The sequence below is a fragment of the Balaenoptera ricei genome, chromosome 3, assembly GCF_028023285.1.
Source record: "Balaenoptera ricei isolate mBalRic1 chromosome 3, mBalRic1.hap2, whole genome shotgun sequence".
Classification (NCBI taxonomy): domain Eukaryota; kingdom Metazoa; phylum Chordata; class Mammalia; order Artiodactyla; family Balaenopteridae; genus Balaenoptera; species Balaenoptera ricei.
The window spans coordinates 34157142-34178225 of NC_082641.1; the positions used below are offsets into that span (position 1 = coordinate 34157142).

Here is a 21084-nt window from a genome sequence, read left to right on the forward strand (position 1 = left end):
CAATCCAAGAATAAGATATAACAATTTTAAATATTTATGCACCCAACATAGGAGCACCTCAGTACATAAGGCAAATACTAACAGCCATGAAAGGGGAAATCAACAGTAACACAATCATAGTAGGGGACTTTAACACCCCACTTTCACCAATGGACAGATCATCCAAAATGAAAATAAATAAGGAAATACAGCTTTAAATGATACATTAAACAAGATGGACTTAATTGATATTTATAGGACATTCCATCCAAAAGCAAAAGAATACACTTTCTTCTCAAGTGCTCATGGAACATTCTCCAGGATAGATCATATGTTGGGTCACAAATCAAGCCTTGGTAAATTTAAGAAAATTGAAATCGTGCCAAGTATCTTTTCAACCACAACGCTATGAGACTAGATATCAATTACAGGAAAACAACTGTAAAAAATATAAACACATGGAGAATAAACAATATGCTACTAAATAACCAAGAGATCACTGAAGAAATCAAAGAGGAAATGAAAAAATACCTATAAATAAATGACAATGAAAACGTGATGATCCAAAACAGTGCAAGAGGGAAAGGGAACCCTCTTGCACTGTTGGTAGGAATGTAAATTGATACAGCCACTATGGAGAACAGTATGGAGGTTCCTTAAAAGACTAAAAATAGAACTATCATACGACCCAGCAATCCCACTACTGGGCATATACCCTGAGAAAACCATAATTCAAAAAGAGTCATGTACCAATGTTCATTGCAGCTCTATTTACAATAGCCAGGACATGCAAGTGTCCATCGACAGATGAATGGATAAAGAAGATGTGGCACATATATACAATGGAATATTACTCAGCCATAAAAAGAAACAAAACTGAGTTATTTGTAGTGACTTGGATGGACCTAGAGTCTGTCATACAGAGTGAAGTAAGTCAGAAAGAGAAAAACAAATACCATATGCTAACACATATACATGGAATCTAAAAAAAGGAAAAAAAAATGGTTCTGAAGAACCTAGGGGCAGGACAGGAATAAAGATGCAGACGTAGAGAATGGACTTGAGGACATAGGGATGGAGAAGGGTAAGCTGGGACGAAGTGAGAGAGTGGCATGGACATATATACACTAGGGAGGGTGGGAGCGCAACACAAGATGGAGGAGATATGGGGATATATGTATATTATAGCTGACTCACTCTGTTATAAAGCAGAAACTAACACACCATTGTAAAGCAGTTATACTCCAATAAAGATGTTTAAAAAAAAAAAAAAACACGATCGTAGAGCAAAGTATTGTCAAGCTTGGAGCAGCAATGTTAGGGGTCATTACGACTAGAGATGACTCCTTCAGGAGTTCCCTCACATGGAGATAATCAGATAAGGGTTAGCTCCTAAGTAATGTATTGCTTTATTCCCTCAAGTAGAATGGCAAGAGACTACCCTCTTCTATGTATCTCTGAGGTGGTCAAACAACAGTATTAAGTCATTGTTACAAATGTAAAAAAAATATTAAAAAATAAAGTTATCATAAAACATTGGCTATATTCCCTGTGCTGTACAATATATTCTTGTAGCTTATTTATTTTATACATAGTAGTTTGTACCTCTTAATCGCCTACCCCTAACTTGCCCCTTCCCTCATCTCTCTCTCCACTGGTAACCACTAGTTTGTTCTCTATAACTGTGAGTCTGTTTCTGTTTTATTATATTCATTCATTTGCTTTATTTTTTAGATTCTACATATAAGTGATAACTTACAATATTTGTCTTTCTCTGTCTGACTTATTTCACTAAGCACAGTACCCGCCAGATTCATCCATGTTGTTGCAAATGTCAAAATGCCATTCTTTTTTGTGGCTGAGTAGTATTCCATTGTATACATACACCACATCTTCTTTATCCATTTATCTGCTGAAGGACACTTAGGTTGCTTTCATATCTTGGCTATTGTAAATAATACTGCTATGAACGCTGGGGTGAATGTATCTTTTCAAATTAGTATTTTCATTTTCTTTGGTATATACCAAAGTGTGGAATTGCTGGTCATATGGTAATTCTATTTTTAGTTTTTTGAGAAACCTTCATATTGTTTTCCATAGTGGCTGTACCAATTTACATTCCCACCAATAGTATACAAGGGTTCCCTTTCTCCACATCCTTGCCAACATTTATTTGCAGTCTCTTTGATGACAGCCATTCTGACAGGTGTGAGGTTTTATTTTGCTTATTTTCATGTGGCAACTAAAAATTTTTAAATTACACGAGACTAGTATTATAATTCTACTGGGCAGTTCTGCACTAAACTTTGAGAATTATTCCTGTGGAGCAACAGTCCACAACTAGGACAATTTTGCTCCCCTGGGAACATCTGGAGATATCTGGAGACGTTTTTGGTTGTCACAGACTGGAGCAGGGGTTTGATGGACATCTCACAGATAAAGGCCAGGGATGCGGCTAAACATCCTGTAATTCACGAAACAGTACCGCACAACAAAGAATCACCCAGCTCAAAATGTCAGTAGTGCTGAGGTGGAGAAATATGTTCTACCACAGTGATTCTGCACATCCGCATCACTCAGGGAGACTTGAAATATACAGTGGCCCTTGCCCTTGGCCTATCCCTAGACTAATTAAATTGGAATCTCTGGTACAGAGGCCATGGCATGGTTGTTCATTTTGTTTTGCTTTTTTAAATTCCTCAGGGATTCTAATGTATAGCCAGGGTTGAGAACCTCTGTTCCGGAGGGAAGGACAGAGGCCTCACTCATTTATAAATACTGTGTGCCGCCAGCACCCACCACCCCCTATCCCCAGACCTGAGAATTTACATTTCTTTCAAGTTTCCAGGTGATGCTTAAGCGGCTGGTTCAGTGTCCTATGGAGCATTTATGTACCATTCAACACAGCACCAGGCACTTCTACTCTCCGGATGGCCCATCACACAGAGAAAGCAGAGATCCTCATCAGACTAGGGCAGTCATTTCCTGCATAGGAGAGGACAACCCCACTACCAAACGTCTCCCTTGACTGGAATCTGAGGCTCTATAAAAGTGACTTCTCCATTTTGCTGAGACAGATGCAGCTCTTTTAGAGAGGGGAAGTGGGTAAAGATGTTAAATATTTACTTAAATCTTGTCTGCCCTGCACTGCAAGCAGGAAACAAAAGTATCAGTGACTGGGTCATCTTAGTGAAACCCCTTTCGCTTTGCTCTTCCATTCCTGCCGGTACACAATTGAAATCACTTTAAGTTTTTACAGATTATGAAATTTTAAAGATTAAAACACCTTCTTCCTAACATTCCTAAGAAAGCAGGAGCCAGGGAAAACAAGCTTTAAACAGTTAATGGTTCTGTACTCAATAATTAACTTTTGAAAAATAGATATATAAATCTAAAATAGATGAACACACACACACACACACACACACACACACACACACACATCTCTTTACCTGCTGAACACTTTGCCCACTTGCTCTGCTCCAGTCACCCTGGGCTGGCATCCTGCCTGTGCCTCCCACATGCCCGGCACAAAGACCCTTCCCCCAACATCGTCTGAATGGGGATAACTTCCCACATCCTCCTGGTCTTTGCTCAAATGTCACCTTCTCTCTTCCATCTGGACCCCTCTTCCTCAACCCCTTTTTCTCTGTTCTACTGTTTTTTCCATAGCACATATTACATATAACCAGTACTACGTGATTTACTTACTCTGTTTATTGTCTGTCTTTCATGAAGGAATCTAAGCTCTGTGAGGGTAGAAATCTTTGTTTTGTTCACTGACAGGACTCAAATGCCTAAAATAATGCCTGGCACATGGTCAGTCTGCAGTAAATATTTGTTGACCGAATAGCTGTCTTTTAAAATCCAAAAATATTTCATTTTTCCCACAACTTTATTGCTTTTACTAAATTATTTCCAAAATTCTTTTTAGAGTGTGTATCTTTATACTGCATCCCAAGCAAACGAAGAGAAAGCCTACTTGACAGGCCATTACCAACTGAACTAAGAATTCAAGGACCTTCTGGAACTGAAATGCTGTCACTGTGACCGTACCACAGTGGATGAGGGGAAATGATCAAAGTCAAGGTCAAAGAAGCCAGGATATTAAGGGTCTCATGAAGCAGGGTAAAGAGTTTGAATTATGTTTTCAGGTCATTAGGAGGCCACCAAAGGTTTTAGGCAGTGGGTTAAGCAAAGATACTGAGTATCATAACAGGTGATGGATAAGGCCCCCCGGACTGCTCTAAGAGTGGCATTGACCATGTTTTTATTCAACGGTCTATCTGTCCTGATCATCTGATGATGCATAATTTAGCAGGCATGGCTGTTCTTAGTAGGACTGTATCAACTAGAAGTGCAGAGTCAACCCATCTTCAGAGGAACTGATTTAACCCCTAGATCCCTGCGACTCAATGTGTGGTCTATGGATAAACAGCAGCAGCATCGCCTGGGAGCTGGGAAGAAATACAGAATCCTAGGTCCCACTCTGGACCAAAGAAACTGAAATCTGCATTTTAACATGATCTCCAGGTGACTCGGATGCACGTTAGAGTTGAAGAAATACTGCCCTAGGGTACGGACTAGACTGATCCCTTCACTTCTAGCTCTGTGGGGACCGTAGTGGAAAGGGGTGGATAAGAGAACTTTCTCCCCATTCTCTAGGTTATAGGCTCATCAGCTAGCTGTCTGTGGCAGTGACTTACATCCTTAACTAAAGAGCCCAAAGAGACAACAAAACCTCCCTGCCTGGTGGTCCTTTCTGACTGCCATTGAAACAGAAGCATTAGAAAGTTCTCTAAGTTCAAGGTTTCCTCATGCAACATCATTATTTCCAAACTGTTTTCACAGACATTTTCTCTTCATCTTATTAACGCTTCAGAGTGTGGTCAGGGGACTCCGGTGGTCCCCAAGACCCCTTCAGGGGTCTCAAAGTCAAAACTATTTTCACAGTAATACTATGACATCACGTGATGAGTGTACAAAGTATAAAAAGCTCATTGAAGGGGCTTCATATTCCACACTGCAATTAACCCTTCAGAAATAGTACCACTTGCCCATTTTGCAGTGTCAAGGAAGACTATCCTCAGTTATCTGAAAGGTTAATACAATACTTCTCACTCTTTCAACTATATATCTGGGTGAGGCCGGATTTTCTTCATGTGCTGCAACCCAAACAACATAGTGCAACAGATTAAACACAGAAGCAGGTGTGAGAATCCAGCTGTCTTCTATCAAGCCAACCATTAAGGAGATTTGCAAAAATGTAAAATAATGCCACTATTCTCACTATTTTGGGGGTTTTGGAAACAGTCACTTTTCATGAAAATATGTTATTTATATTAACATGCAACAGGTTTATCATTTTTAACAAATTAATCAATATTTTTTAAATTTGTTTTAATTTCTAATACATTGTATGTCAATAAACATAGTCCATGTAAACAACAGCTCTGAGTCCTCAACAATTTTTAAGAGTGTAAAAGTGTCTGGAGATCAGAAAGTTCTGAGAACTGCTACATTAGAGCAAAGTAAAATAAAGACTGAAAAGCCTCTTGTGGGAAAGAAACTTTTCAAGTAGACTTCTGGGTAAGCAGGGTGGAACATACTGATAAGAAAGAAAAAAGTCAACCTGCTTATAAGATAAATAAATAACCATGAGCAGGAATGGAAGTGTCTAAATTAGGTTCTCAATGTTCTCTTTATTGCGGTTATTTCCTCTGTCATAAATAACCGAACTGCTAAAACCAGGCGCATTCCCCACTGAGGATCCTGCTGTTCTCTCTACCCAGAATGCTCTGCTAACAGCTATTTATATAACTAATTTCCTCACCCCACCCCCTCAGGTCCTTGATCAAAAATTATCATCCCAGTGATGCCCACCCTGAACTCCCAACCCAAAATTGCAACCCACCCCATTCCATTCACACACATTTCCAACTCCCTTCACCCAGCTCTGCTTTTTCTTTTTCACAGACTTACCACCTGCTAAAATACCAAATAACATGTTTGTTTATTACATCTGCTGATACTATCCTCTCTTGCTAGAATAAGCTGCATAAAGGAAACTTTTTTTCTGTTTTGTAATCTATCCGCATCATCTCTTCTAGAGCAGTGCCTGGTACCTGGTAACTTACAGTAAGTATTTGTTAAGTATAAGGAGAGTGAGTTTTGCAGATAGAGGAGGTAGAGCTTAGAAGATCAAGATTGGCTGTTAGAACCAAGCAAAACTTGGATTTGAATCCTGATTCAGACAATTACCAGGCTCAAGCTCTTCAGCAAGTTATTAAACACTCTAGCCCTCAATTTTCTCACATGTAAAATCTACGTCACAGGATTGTGGTAAGAATAAATAAGATAATATCTGAAAACAACATATTGCCTGGAACTTAGTAATTGATCATTAATCACACTGTTATGGTTATTGCACCATTATTAGCTACTTTATCTTTTATGCTCCCAGTAACCAGTGTTGAGGGTTTACTGATTGGATTAAAGGCAATGGACAGCCCCAGGTTCACTTTTGCTACATAAAGAGTAGCTCAATTTTCCATTGCTCAAGAAGATACCTTTCCAGACTCAGGGATATAAGTAAAATAGATTTAACTCATTACATGTCCGTGCTAGAAGCATCATGAGAGGTCATTTAGTTCAACCTTTATTTTATCTTAACAGGTAAGTAAATGGGGGCCTGAGGTGAAAAGGTGTTCTAAGATCACATAGCTTGTTAGTACAGAAAAGAACCTAAAAATCCAGATTTCTGGATTCCCAGGACAATATTCTTTCTAATCCAACTGTCATGGAAACTGTTTATTGGAATACTTAAAAAATTCTCAACTTTTCATCCTGTGCAAGATTAACAAGGAGAACTAGGAGATAATTGAGATTATGTCTGCATGGACCGAGGATGCCTCTCTAGCACTCAGTAGCCACTGATAAGACATGCCCACTTTCTTTACCACTCATAATTAATGGTTTGCACAGGAATAAACATTGAACAAATAAATCCTACTACACACTGAAAGAACACTAACTTCATTCACATAACCATCCAGAAGACTCTAATCAAGGAAAGATAAATCAGTGAAGTTATTCCTTCAGAGTTTTTTTCAACCTTAGTATGTTAATTTTAGCTCTTTCAGGCTGCATCTACAAACTGCACATTTGGACTAAAATTCATTAGTCAATTTAGTCAACTATTTTGGCTAACATTTTTCCCTGAATATTTCTAAAAAGTGTCAGATATATTAAAATCCATGGAATTTAGTTCTACTCTTATTAGTAGCACCTCCAAAATATATGTTCAAAATTGGCCCACATACTTATATACAGGTAATTATAAAGTTGGCTCTTCCACTTGCACAGGCAAATGACCAAATGATATGCATAAAACGAGAAGTTGTATAAAAATTCAAATATCTAAGATGTGACAGTCTAGTCTCTGATCAAGCCTCAAAAAAAAAAAAAAGATATTAAAAACAAACCAAGGAAGTAAACAAAAGAGTTGTTATGAAAACATACTTGAATCACTGAAAGCAAATTAAAGATCCCTCCTATTTGCCAAATATAACCACTTAGACTCTACTGCACAATACAGGCCTGTGCAAATCAACATCATAAAACAATACATGGAAGGCAGCACCATGGTAGACCTCCAAGGTAGCGCAAAACACTGAACAGTAGGAAAAGTCCCCTCTGGTAGTTGATTATGAAGTGCTTTACCTGAAGAATCTAATCTTTAATCCAGCTTGAATTCATTCATTTAACAAGTATTTATTAAGCACCTGCCAAGGAGGGTTTGGAACATCTGGAGTTCAAAAATGAATGACATTTTGATATATTACCCAGCTTAGAAGTTAGGAAAGAAAGTCCAGACCAAATCTGTTCTGAAAGCAATGGGTAGATAAGGAAATGAAAATAAAAACATCCAAGTTTAGCTGGGGTAGATGTCACACAACCCCCTCCACTGGGCAAAGGCTAAATATATAATTATACAGAGTTGATTTAAGAAAAAAAACAAACAGGAAATGTAAACATTGTTCTAACAGATTAAATTTCAGGGGTTGAACAGGAGGTGCAAGCAGTAATTTCATCATGGCTAAACAGGAAACACATGATCAAGGAAAGGCAAACCAATGATAAGTACGTAGAATGAGAAGGGATGAATAAATGCTGTGTGAGTCTAAAGGATATATAAGCATCCACTGAGGAAACCAATCATGATATAGTCACAGATGATGTTCTCCTACATGGGCAGTAGGACATCTCAGTAATAAAGTACATTTATTCCCACTCCATTTCTTACCCAGCAAGATAATACTAAGACAGGGCCAACACAAAATACATAACAGATTAGGGGGTAATTGGCAAAATACCAAGTACTATGGAATAACAAAACATCTTGGGCCATTCTAGTCTTCTGGAAATCAAATGAATAAATGTCGCCTATTCACTGAGCTCTGGAAAGTTAAGGAATGGGCAGCATTTGGCAATGCAACTTACTTTCCCCAGCTGCAAATAAAAGATTCTGGAAAGGAGGATTCTTTAGCTTTCAGGGCCCTAAACTTCTATCTACCAGCTCCGAAATCATGGCAGTCAACCAGTTTCTCAAATAATCCTATGAAAACAATTCAGAACTATTCATTCACATTTATCTGCTTGCATGTTTCTCCAGTTCTCCTTCCTGAGGAGATAACATACACTGTGGGTAGGGGCATAAACTCTGAAGTTGGACAGCCTGGATCAGAATCAGGCCCACCCCTGCTGGTTGTGTGATCTAAGAAGAGTTAATATTGCCAAGCTTCAACTTCCTCATCTGTAAAAGGGAAAAGATAGGAGGAAACTACCACTAGGGATTGTTGTGAGGCTTAAAAATGGCTATCACATGGTAGGAGTTCAATAATCTTGGCCGTGATTAGCAAATGGTATTCTTAGCAAAGATGAATGTCGTGCCAATGACTATCACTAGCCTGAAAAGAGAGTGCAGTCAGCATGGCTTTTTAATATTTTATTGTCCTTCTTACTAGGCTCCTGTTTAAATGAATTCAAATAGAATTATGTATGCACTATTTAGTTCATCCGTGCTATATGGCCCTGTAGAGGTTTTGTGGGATCTTTGTGAACATCCCCTTTCACCTGTGCTGATGCTCACATCTAGAAAGATTATGCTTCCATGTCCCTCATGAGTAAGGTTCTGAGAAGGTCAGTTCTCATTCTAGCACTTCTTTTGATGTCCAAGGAAGGCAGATTACACAACTTAGCCCTCACCTCCAAATTCATCCAGCAGGGGCATGGACAGTGTATATCTTCAGGGCACTGCCCTGTGCAGCCTGGCTCAGGGGCAAAGTGAAGCAAGAAGTGGGGAAAATGACTCTGAGAATGGTTTCAAGGAGAGTGAAGGCTTCTAGAACCAAGGGCCCTGCTGGCCTTGGTTGGCTTGGTTTCCTTCTATCCTCGCCAGTGCCTGGACCACAAACTATCATTGAATCCATGGAGGAGAATTATTACAAGGCACTTTAATGAGTCCATGCATGCTCAGAATGCACAAATTATGTTCAATGTACAGTAAGTAATTAGATCTTCAAATTATCAAACCAAAGGTAACTATCAAAGTAGAAACAAACCAAGAAAAAAAAGTCTTTTAAGCAGGGGGAAAAAAACAATAACAGGAAGCAGAGTCAACTTTCCTGACCTCTTGGGTATCTTTTACCAGGTTACTTATTTAATTAACTTTTTAACATTTTTATTGGAGTATAATTGCTTTACAATGTTGTCGTACTTTCTGCTGTATAACAAAAGTGAATCAGCTATATGTATACATATATCCCCATATCCCTTCCCTGTTGCATCTCCCTCCCACAATCCTTATCCCTCCCCTCTAGGTGGTCACAAAGCACCGAGCTGATCTCCCTGTGCTATGTAGCTGCTTCCCACTAGCTATCTATTTTATATTTGGTAGACTATATATGTCAATGCTACTCTCTCAGTTCGTCCCAGCTTACCCTTCCCAATCCCCGTGTCCTCAAGTCCATTCTCTACGGCTGCGTCTTTATTCCTGTCCTGCCCCTAGGTTCTTCAGAACCATTCTTTTCTTTTTTTTTTAGATTCCATATATATGTGTTAGCATACAGTATTTTTCTCTTTCTGACTTAACTCACTCTGTATGACAGACTCTAGGTCCATCCACCTCACTACAAATAACTCAATTTCGTTTCTTTCTATGGCTGAGTAATAGTCCATTGTATATATGTTCCAATCTTCTTTATCCATTCATCTGTCGATGGACACCTAGGTTGCTTCCATGTCCCGGCTATTGTAAATAGTGCTGCAATGAACATTGTGCTACATGACTCTTTTTGAATTATGGTTTTCTCCGGGTATATGCCCAGTAGCGGGATTGCTGGGTCATACAGTAGTTCTATTTTTAGTTCTTTAAGGAACCTCCATACTGTTCTCCATAGTAGCTGTATCAATTTACACTCCCACCAACAGTGCAGGAGGGTTCCCTTTCCTCCACACCCTCTCGAGCATTTATTGTTTGTAGATGTTTTGATGACGGCCATTCCGACAGGTGTGAGGTGATACCTCATTGTAGTTCTGATTTGCACTTCTCTAATGATTAGTGATGTTGAGCACCCTTTCATGTGTTTGTTGGCAATCCGTATATCTCCTTTGGAGAAATGTCTATTTAGATCTTCTGCCCATTTTTGGATTGGGTTGTTTGTTTCTTTGATATTGAGCTGCATGAGCTGCTTCTATATTTTGCAGATTAATTCTTTGTCAGTTGCTTCATTTCCAAATATTTTCTCCCATTCTGAGGGTTGTCTTTTCGTCTTGTTTATGGTTTCCTTTGCTGTGCAAAAGCTTTGAAGTTTCATTAGGTCCCATTTGTTTATTTTTGTTTTTATTTCTATTTCTCTAAGAGGTGGTCCAAAAAGGATCTCTCTGTGATTTATGTCAAAGAGTGTTCTGCCTACATTTTCCTCTATGTGTTTTATAGTGTCTGGCCTTATATTTAGGTCTTTTATCCATTTTGAGTTTATTTTTGTGTATGGTGTCAGGATGTGTCCTAATTTCATTCTTTTATATGTAGCTGTCCAGTTTTCCCAGCACCAGTTATTGAAGAGGTGGTCTTTTCTCCATTGTATATTCTTGCCTCCTTTCTCAAAGATAAGGTGACCATATGTGCGTGGGTTTATCTCTGGGCTTTCTATCCTATTCCATTGATCTACATTTCTGTTTTTGTGCCAGTACCATACTGTCTTGATTACTGTAGCTTTGTAGTATAGTCTGAAGTCCAGAAGCCTGATTCCTCCACCTCCGTTTTTCTTTCTCAAGATTTCTTGGGCTATTCGGGGTCTTTTGTGCTTCCATACAAATTGTGAAATGTTTTGTTCTAGATCTGTGAAAAATGCTGTTGGTAGTTTGATAAGGATTGCTTTGAATCTGTAAATTGCTTTGGGCTGTATTGTCATTTTCACAATGTTGATTCTTCCAATCCAAGAACGTGGTATATCTCTCCATCTGTTTGTATCATCTTTAATTTCTTTCATCAGTGTCTTAATAGTTTTCTGCATACATGTCTTTTTTCTCCTTAGGTAGGTTTATTCCTAGGTATTTTATTCTTTTTGTTGAAATGGTAAATGGGAGTGTTTCCTTAAATTCTGTTTCAGATTTTTCATCATTAGTGTATAGGAATGCAAGAGATTTCTGTGCATTAATTTTGTATCCTGCTACTTTACCAAATTCATTGATTAGCTCTAGTAGTTTTCTGGTAGCATCTTTAGGATTCTCTATGTATAGTATCATGTCACCTGCAAACAGTAACAGCTTTATTTCTTCTTTTCCAATTTGGGTTCCTTTTATTTCTTTTTCTTCTCTGATTACTCGACTGCTGTGGCTAAAACTTCCAAAACTATGTTGGATAATAGTGGTGAGAGTGGGCATCCTTGTCTTGTACCTGATTTTAGAGGAAATGGTTTCAGTTTTTTACCATTGAGAATGATGTTGGCTGTGGGTTTGTCATACATGGCTTTATTATGTTGAGGTAAGTTCCCTCTATGTCTACTTTCAGAAGAGTTTTTAACATAAAGGGGTGTTGAATTTTGTCAAAAACTTTTTGTGCCTCTATTGAGATTATTATATGGTTTTATCCTTCATTTTGTTAATATAGTGTATCACATTGATTGATCTGCATATACTGAAGAATCCTTGCATTCCTGAGATAAACCCCACTTGATCATGGTGTATGATCCTTTTAAAGTGCTGTTGGATTCTGTTTGCTAGTATTTTGTTGAGGATTTTTCCATGTATGTTCATCAGTGATAATGGCCTGTAGTTTTCTTTTTTTGTGACATCTTTCTCTGGTTTTGGTGTCAGGGTGATGCTGGCCTCATAGAATGAGTTTGGGAGTGCTCCTTCCTCTGCTATATTTTGGAAGAGTTTGAGAAGGACAGGTGTAAGCTCTTCTCTAAATGTTTGATAGAATTCGCCTGTGAAGCCATCTGGTCCTGGGCTTTGGTTTGTTGGAAGATTTTTAATCACAGTTTCAATTTCAGTGCTTGTGATTGGTCTGTTCATATTTTCGATTTCTTTCTGGGTCAGTCTCAGAAGGTTGTGCTTTTCTAAGAATTTGTCCATTTCTTCCAGGCTGTCCATATTATTGTCATATAGTTGCTTGTAGTAATCCCTCATGATTCTTTGTATTTCTGCAGGGTCAGTTGTTACTTCCTCTTTTTCATTTCTAATTCTGTTGATTTGAGTCTTATCCCTTTTTTTCTTGATGAATCTAGCTAGTGGTTTATCAGTTTTGTTTATCTTCTCAAAGAACCAGCTTTTAGTTTTATTGATCCTTGAGGATGCTTGAGAAGACCCAAGAATTTGCATTTAAAACAAGCATTCTAGGAATATGATACATATATAACTACAGGGGTGGAAATAGGGCCTGCAGGTAAGAGCCAAGAATGTGACTTATTTAGAAAAATAGAGACAGGATTTCATTTTTTTCAAGTACTGTATATATAGATTATAGATTATAAAGGAACAATTCTCTATTTCCACCACACTGAACAACTTCGAATTGCAACAGGAGACATTTCGTGCAATATAGACTGAAATATACCTGTTTCTGAAATGCCCTAATTAGCAGCATTTCAGAGTCTCTTCTTCTGTCCTGTTGTTTAGACATGGCAATACACTAGCAAGGATAGGTAAGCTTTCAGCAGCAGTCATGAGTAGGGCACACAAGACCAGGAAAATCATTGCAGATCATAACCCACCATATGAATTCCAAAGAGAGAGAAAACTGGTATAGAGCCAGCATGTTCCCAGGTACCCATAACTCATCGACAACCAACAGTGGCCACAGAAAGGGACCAGAGTCATGGCTATGCCACTACCTGCCCTTTGCTCAGGCTGATCCTCTTCTGTACCCAGGCCTGAATGTACATAAAGATGTGATGTAAGCAGTGTTTGCTTTGGTTACCACCTTGGTAACTTGGTGTCCTCAAGTCATGGGTTTTCGAGTCACACTAACAGAAGTTCAGAGTTTAGTTTACTAGCTTTTGTGATCTTCCAACAAATTGCTTAACCTCTGCAAGTCTCAGTTCCCTCATCTGTAAGGTTAGAAAAATATAGTCAACCCCACGGGGTGTCATGAGGGGGAATTAAAGTATGTAAAACCCCACAGGGTGTCATGAGGGGGAATTAAAGTATGTAAAACAGAGGCCCAACATACACTCAACAAATTATAATTTTCTGTCATTTCTGTTATTGCTGTTGCACTATTGAAATCATTGATATTACTATTGTTATTATTATCAACATCATTATTCCAATGGATCCTGAAATTCTTAGACTCCAATGAGTTCAGGAATTACAGGCCAGGGACCACTGCTTCAGCCCACTGGCACTTTTTCTCTTTCATATCTAAAAAATCCCCAAAATCTTCTAACTTAACTCCAATAAGTGAATTCATCGTAAAGTGTTATCCTCTTTGTCACCGACCCAATTGTCTTCACCAATTTTATGAATATCTTTAAAAGAGTGACTTCTATGTCTTAAATTGAAACCATAATCCTAATGATGGAAATTTCAGTCATTGCAACAGATTTGAGGTCAGAATTTGGGGGTTAGGAGGATGTATCAGTTATTCTTCACTCACAGCTGTTTGTAAGAGACCACCTAAGTATAAGTAGAATCAGTTCTTCCAGTATCTCCAACTTTATTTAGTGCTGGGATAAGAGAGGGTGAAGGTTGAGACTGGGACAGAGAGTTCGGCTACTGATAACGTCTGACTGTGATCTTCCAGTTTCAACACCCCTTTTATCCTTCCGCCCGTGTCTACTTTCCAGAAAAAACTGCATACTTCTCACAGCCTGGAAAAGCCACGTCCCTCTTCCCTCCTAGAGGAATCTCAATCATTCTTCAAAGATCAACTCAGAAGTCCCCCTCTTTTAAAACTTCCCTGATAACACAAAGTTGAAGGTAATCACTCATAGAACTAAAGAGTTGGAAGAAAGCTTCTCTAATTTTATGGCTTGAATAAATTCCATGTTTTAAAGATGTAGTCAAGATGCAGGGCTTTTAGTAGGAAAAAACTGTCTGATTTCAACACTCATCATTCTACTTAGAATTATGAATTGTTTTTTTCAATGTTTCAGCTGTTTTTTTCATCTGCACATACTTGCCTGGGGACCTGCTTTCACAGGAAACCAAGAAAAGCCAGTTCATAATATTCATGCTTTTGAGGGTGTAAGGAAATGATCAGACTCATATACTGTGTGGTAAGAACACACATTCTTACAGACCTTTTTAGGGTAATGAAATAGACTATCAATATTTCTAAAATGCATACCCTGTGAACAAGGCATTCTTCTAAGACTCTCTCTTAGAGTAATCCACATAGGAGCACAAAGAAAGAACTATGAGGATGCTCTCTGTAGAATACTATGTAATAGAGAAATGTTGGAAATATCTGTCAATATATCTGTCAAAATATCTGTAAATAGGAGAATGATTAAGTAAATTACAGTATAAGCATTCTATGAAACATTGTGAAGCTATTTAAAAAGCATGAGTTTGATCTATATTTACTGGTAAGGAAAGATGTTTATGATATACCAATAAGCAAAAAAAATTAAATTAAAAAAGCATGGGTATTGTGTTCTATATCTGTTATTTTCCTCTCTCTTTCTGGAAATACATACACACACACACACACACACACACACACACACACACACACATATCAAACTATTAGCATGGTTACCACTGGGGAGGCAGATGGCTTAGGGGTAGAAGTGTTAGAGATGATACAGAAGGGGTTATAAAGGGGAATGCCTCTCTATTTTTTTTTATAAGTGCATATTACCTTTAAAATTGAAAAAGAAAATAAAGGTAATGCATTTGGAAATTAACATCTGAAACATTCTTAACCATTTTAATTTTTCTTTAACTTCACAATCAACATTGGCAGCAAAAAAACTCAGGGGATTTTAGCTGTACATTCTCCTTCTGTCTCACATATATCAGTGTAAAAATGTGTTGTAACCAAATTTAAGCACATAAGTAACCTAAAAAGTAATTAATAAGGGAAATTATCTGTTGACACTATTGTCTTGTATACAATTGCTCGCTCTTTTAAGATGAGAAAATCCACACAAAATATATTTCAAACACTATTATATTTTTCACAAGCAAAATAAGGAAAACCACAATTACAAGGGCAAACAGGAAATTAAAACCAACTATAAATGTACACTTAAACCTCCTGCATTTTTTTGTTTCTTTATTCAGGAAATTAAATGATACCGAATGACAAAGATCTGCAATCTCTCAAGTGTTCAAGAGGAAGTACAGCATTCACTTAGGAGAAAACTACAGCAAACGATGCTATTGTCAGGAGGATTTAATAGATTTGAAAAAAAAAAATGCTGTGAAGGACTACCCCCAAAAGCCAACCCATCGTGGCCCATGTGTTTTTGTCTCCAGAATTTGCTTTCCATAGAATTCTATGAGTGCAGGTGAGTTTCAGAGAGAACCTACTGGCTAGTTACAGTGAATCCCATAATGCAATGAGAAAGGCATGGGGTGGTGGTGAGAAACATGGCCCCTGCTTGGCTGTGTGATTATGAGCAAAGAATACTAAGCCTTGACTTTCTGTAAACTAGGAATAAACATATAAAATGACAAGGTCGCTCTGAGGATTAACAGAAAAAGTGCACCAAAGCACTTAATCTAGCTAACGCTACTCAGGTATTGATTTTTGTCATTATTCCATTTCTATTTTTAAAAACTCCTGTGTTGGGATGAATAATAGTAAGATGATCAAAAGATGTAAAAGATTTCAATAATACATCATTTTTGTAAAACTACTCCTATTGACCTACAACTTGATCAATGTGACTGGCAGATATCTATGGAAACTTAAGAGGAATATATAGGCTGATATTGACAAGCAGAAGTAAATAATGTCTATTAAAACTGCTTGGTTAATGATACAGGGTCCATTCATTTGGCTAATGTTTACTGAATATGAACTATGCTTCACACACTGTGTTAGATGCTGTGGACAGACAGTATTGTGTAAAACAGGGCTCCTACCCTAACAACTTAGAATCTACTGCAGATGAAAGGTATTGAAAAAAATACATAATTCCAAGTATGCAGTAGTTTATTTAGGAGATGATCCCAGAAATCACTGTGAGAAAATGGGGAAGTGAGACAGGGAAGGGAGAAAAACCAATAAAGAGTACACTGACTAGCCAGTTACCTCTATGGTAGAATGGTCAACTATCCCAGTTTACCAGGATTGAGGGGCTTCCCAGGACACAGGACTTTCTATGCTAAAACTGGGACAGTTCCAAGAAATCTGGGATCAGTTGATCACCCTACTCTATGAACAGCTGGGTCTCAATCATTCTGGAAGCCTCCTGAGAGGCTGCATGGAACACAACTTAGAATTATCTCAATGAAAGGCAAGGAAGTAGAGTATTTATCCACCGACCCTCAATGGTTGAGGATCACTCCAAGGCATTATATTTCAGTTACTCCCAATCTGACCTGTGCAGGGGCAGGGCATGCTCCTGAGCCCAGAGAATGCCCCCTGAAAGAAAGACACAGGAAGATGTTGGCATGTTTATGAAGTGTCTGCAGGCAAACTCTGGGGTCAGCCAAGGGGACATGGGCAGGGCATCAACACTATCTGATACATGATTATTTTTTCCCAATCTGATGGGCAAAAGAATGAGCTCAATGTTGTTTTCATTGGGATTCCCTATTTAGTGGGGAGTTTAGAACTAACTTCATATTTGCATCCCTTTTTGAGCATCTAAAGACAGTTTAAGGGTAGTTTATTTTCTCAGCCTCAGACAACTGCCCCCGTAATAGAAAACACTAAAAAAATTTCACTGAATTTATCTAGAATATGTGTGTATCGGGGTGGGGATAGAGGTGGGGAGCAGGGCAAACTCTTTCATGTGAACTGAAGGTGAGAACTGACAACTCAGTCATAGTGTTCCCAGTGCCATGATCCTTGCTACACTTCCTTTTACCTTTAAAGGAGAATTGAGATCCTTGAGTTTTATATATCACATTTTTTAGGTTCCCAGTGAGTTGACTGATAGTCATGATTCATACTTGTTCCTCTTCCAAGGCTCTTCTCCCATACTCATTTCCTCCCAGGTATATTTTCAGATCACTCCTAATTCCCTGTAAGCCTGCGTGTGCACTGCTCCCTTTCACTTCTGCTGTGACCATAGCAGTCCATTTCTATTTTCTTCAAGCCTCACTCACTGCAGCCTATTTTGAATTATATTCTAGCTGACTACTAGGGAAATCGGGGATGTTTAATGGAGCTCTCGTAACAGTCATTACCGAAACCCAACATACTCAAATCTCTTGTGTAATTCAAAACCCATGATATGCTTAGTCTAAAAGCTACAGTCAGGGGGACTCACTGTATCATAATAAGAACATGAGCTTTGCACACTCAGAAGATAACTAAATCATAAATTTAAACTGTAGATTCTGTCACTTCACTGATTAAGCTCTCAAACATTTCCCCAACTACCTAAGACCTGTCATTATTAATCCTACCTGGTTTTATGCATTCCGTCTCACATTTCTCAGCACATGTTATGGCCTTTTACCAAGCTTATCCTCCAATCATGATTATAGACAGTATTTTAGAATGATAATCTTTTGATGGTTTTATTACCGAGCAGGAAGCAATCTGTATAATTCCTGTCCCATAAATTAATTGCCTAGACTTTTCTTGCTAACCTTTCATTTCAAAACTTGTCCCTTGGTTTCAAAGAATAAACCAGTCCTTATCTTACAAATACAGCAACTGAGATTCCAAGATGTGAAGTGACTTACCTGAGGTCACCCAACTCGCAGCCAGGGCCAGAAGTCCTCTTCCTAGGCTATCATCCATCTTCTCTTCTTGCTTCTCTGGAAAGAAGAGAACATCTCAGGCAGTCATCTTGCCATCCACGTGCCCGGCTTAGACCTCGGTGCTTTAAGACTCTGTCACCACCATTACCCACCCTTCAGTCATTCCATTTCAGAGAAGTTAATACTAGCTTCTTTGCAAGTGCCCCGCAGGGCATGGGCCTCCATATGTGTGACATGAATGCCAGTTGCACTTACAGTCTCTTCCAGACATTTGGTACTTGCTGTGTCCTATGTGGATAGCTATTCACCTCTTTATAAATAATGCATCTGTCTGCACAACTCAAATTCAAGGCCCCTGAGGGCACAAATCATATTTATATATTTCTTTTCATTTTCCGTCATGCCTAAATACCTGTCACTATGCATATGGAGATGTTTCACAAATATTTAATAAGGATGATAATGATAACCTCATGGGCACAATCAGTTTTCTTAAATGATGTTCTGGGGCCCAAAATTATATATATATATGCATAATTCATATGTATATATTATAAATAATAATATATATGCATTGTACACATAACAGCTTTAATTTTTTTATTCTTCAGATTAAAATTAATTATATTTAATATTGAAAAACTAATAAGAGATATTGGCTTCCAAATACAGTGCTGCGTGTGCAGAAACCAGAGCAGATCCCACACAAGTGCTCTATTATAATAAGGCAATAGAGTTGTTCTTTTTGTTATGTTTTGGTCGTTGTGTTTGTTACAAGCAATCACATTACAGAACTGAAGAGATACATTTGCATTTACAGAGCTGACAATTTTAGTAGACTCCTGATGCGATATGCTTTATTCGATTTACTTCCCCAGAGGTGACAAAGGCCCTGAAGCTGAAGCCGCATTCTACAACATCTAGGAAACTGATGAAACCCAAAGGCGACTTTGTTCTAGAGTTAAAGGTCAAAGGAATACTAGACACAGAAGGACTCTTCTATGGGTCAGTGAACAACAGGGCCAGAGAAAAGCAACTCACGTGTTTAATCTTGCCACTGCTTTGGCAAGGTGGTAGGAATTTGAAATTCTGCCTGCATTTCTTCTGTAAGGTACATGTGGAGACCTTTAAAGTGAGTGGTGAAGAAAAGGTTAAGATATAAGACTTAAAGTAGAAGATGTAAAGAAAAGGAAAAAAGAATGGGAGGCTTTAGCTAAACAAAGATCAGAGGTGGATTTGATCTTCAGGTATTTAAAGGTAAGCCGTGGTTTTACATTTTTACCAAAGTAAGACAAGTGTGAATAGCCACAGGGAAATTAGGCATTTTGTAGGCAAAGGAGAAAGCATGTAATTATGAGAAGAAAATGTATTGCTAAGTTCACAAGGTACTATAAATGCTCCAAACTGGGATTTATGCAAAGCAAGGAGTTTGAGCTGCCATGTGGTAGACTGGTGCAATGAGAACAGAAGTTGGCATGCCTGGGTATGCACAAAATTGTCAAAGTGACTATCTTAGCTTGGATTTTTGACCCAAGTCTTCTACTTCCCTAAAGGAAGGTTAATAGTAAGAGCCCAGTGTTTCAGAGGCCGTGGAGTGGGCGGTATCTGGGGAAAACAGCTGCTGGCATGACACTGGGGGTAACTTACTCAGCATGCCTGAAGCCATCAACGTGTCTGTCAATCAAAGTCTAGATATTTGGGGCTTTCAGGACTTAAAATGATCATTTTGAAAGTAGCCGACAAAAATTAATGAATTTAATAAACTCTGCCCAACTACAAAACATATGACACCACAGAAGGATATGGACACCAACACTGATACCCATTCCATCAGATAACCATTCCATCTGTTCAGAAGCAGAGCTAGAAAGAATGAGGACCAGAAACTGTCAGAGAAACCACTGATCTACATGGTTCTGTGGTGCTGGAGAGAAAGCAAAATAGAGACGTTCACATTTGTGAAAACTGGAAACACATGTACATACACATACAGTTAATGAAGTAGTGTAAAGTGAGGAAATCTGGCTTTCCTACTTGGATAGAGTTGACGCGGTTTGGCATAATCCCATGGAAGAAGAAAGTGTCAAACTTTTCCTTATGTAAGGTGGTTTTAGAAAAAGACATTGTCTGGGGTATAATCTGCCTTTCTCTACAAGGAAGACCTCAGGACACCAAGGTCAACATGAGACTTTGCATGGAAAATACTTTGGTATTCTGCTTCAAATTCTTTTTGGAAGTGGGTAGAGTATAAAGCATAATTTATTTTTTTAATAATATGGAACTTAAAGGTTAAGCATGGTACAATGGCAAGGAAATGTATTTAATTCTGTCTTCACACCTGGACTTGAAAAAGAACAGTAACCATTCCGAACATTTGTCCTTCTCAGAACTAGACATCAAGTTCTAAAGGCCAAAAAGCTGGCACTGATGTTAGACCCCAAAAAGAACCTAGTAGGCTGGACTTCAGCAAGCTAAACTATGTTTACATTCTTAGATCAAGTTTATTCTGAGTTAACTCCCGCATTTTATAATAAGTTATCAAATGCATTTTATCACGAGTTATCCCATGTGGCTACCAGTCAGACCAGGGACAGCACTGCGATAAGAAAAACTTTCTCTTTTTCACCTTCCTGTGATTCAAGGAAATCCAATCCTAAAATATGACAGGACAGTACACTGACAAAGGGTCAACTTTTGAACCTCATGCTT

At 38.3% G+C, this 21084-nt stretch overlaps 1 long non-coding RNA gene across 1 annotated transcript in view; it reads right to left on the bottom strand.

Moving 5' to 3' along the window:
- LOC132362195 (uncharacterized) overlaps window positions 1–21084 on the bottom strand; it is a 509367-nt gene that overhangs the window by 272145 nt on the left and 216138 nt on the right. The window contains exon 2 of the long non-coding RNA XR_009502296.1: window positions 18358–18432. This is a non-coding gene — a long non-coding RNA (uncharacterized LOC132362195). The remainder of the gene's footprint in view (window positions 1–18357; window positions 18433–21084) is intronic.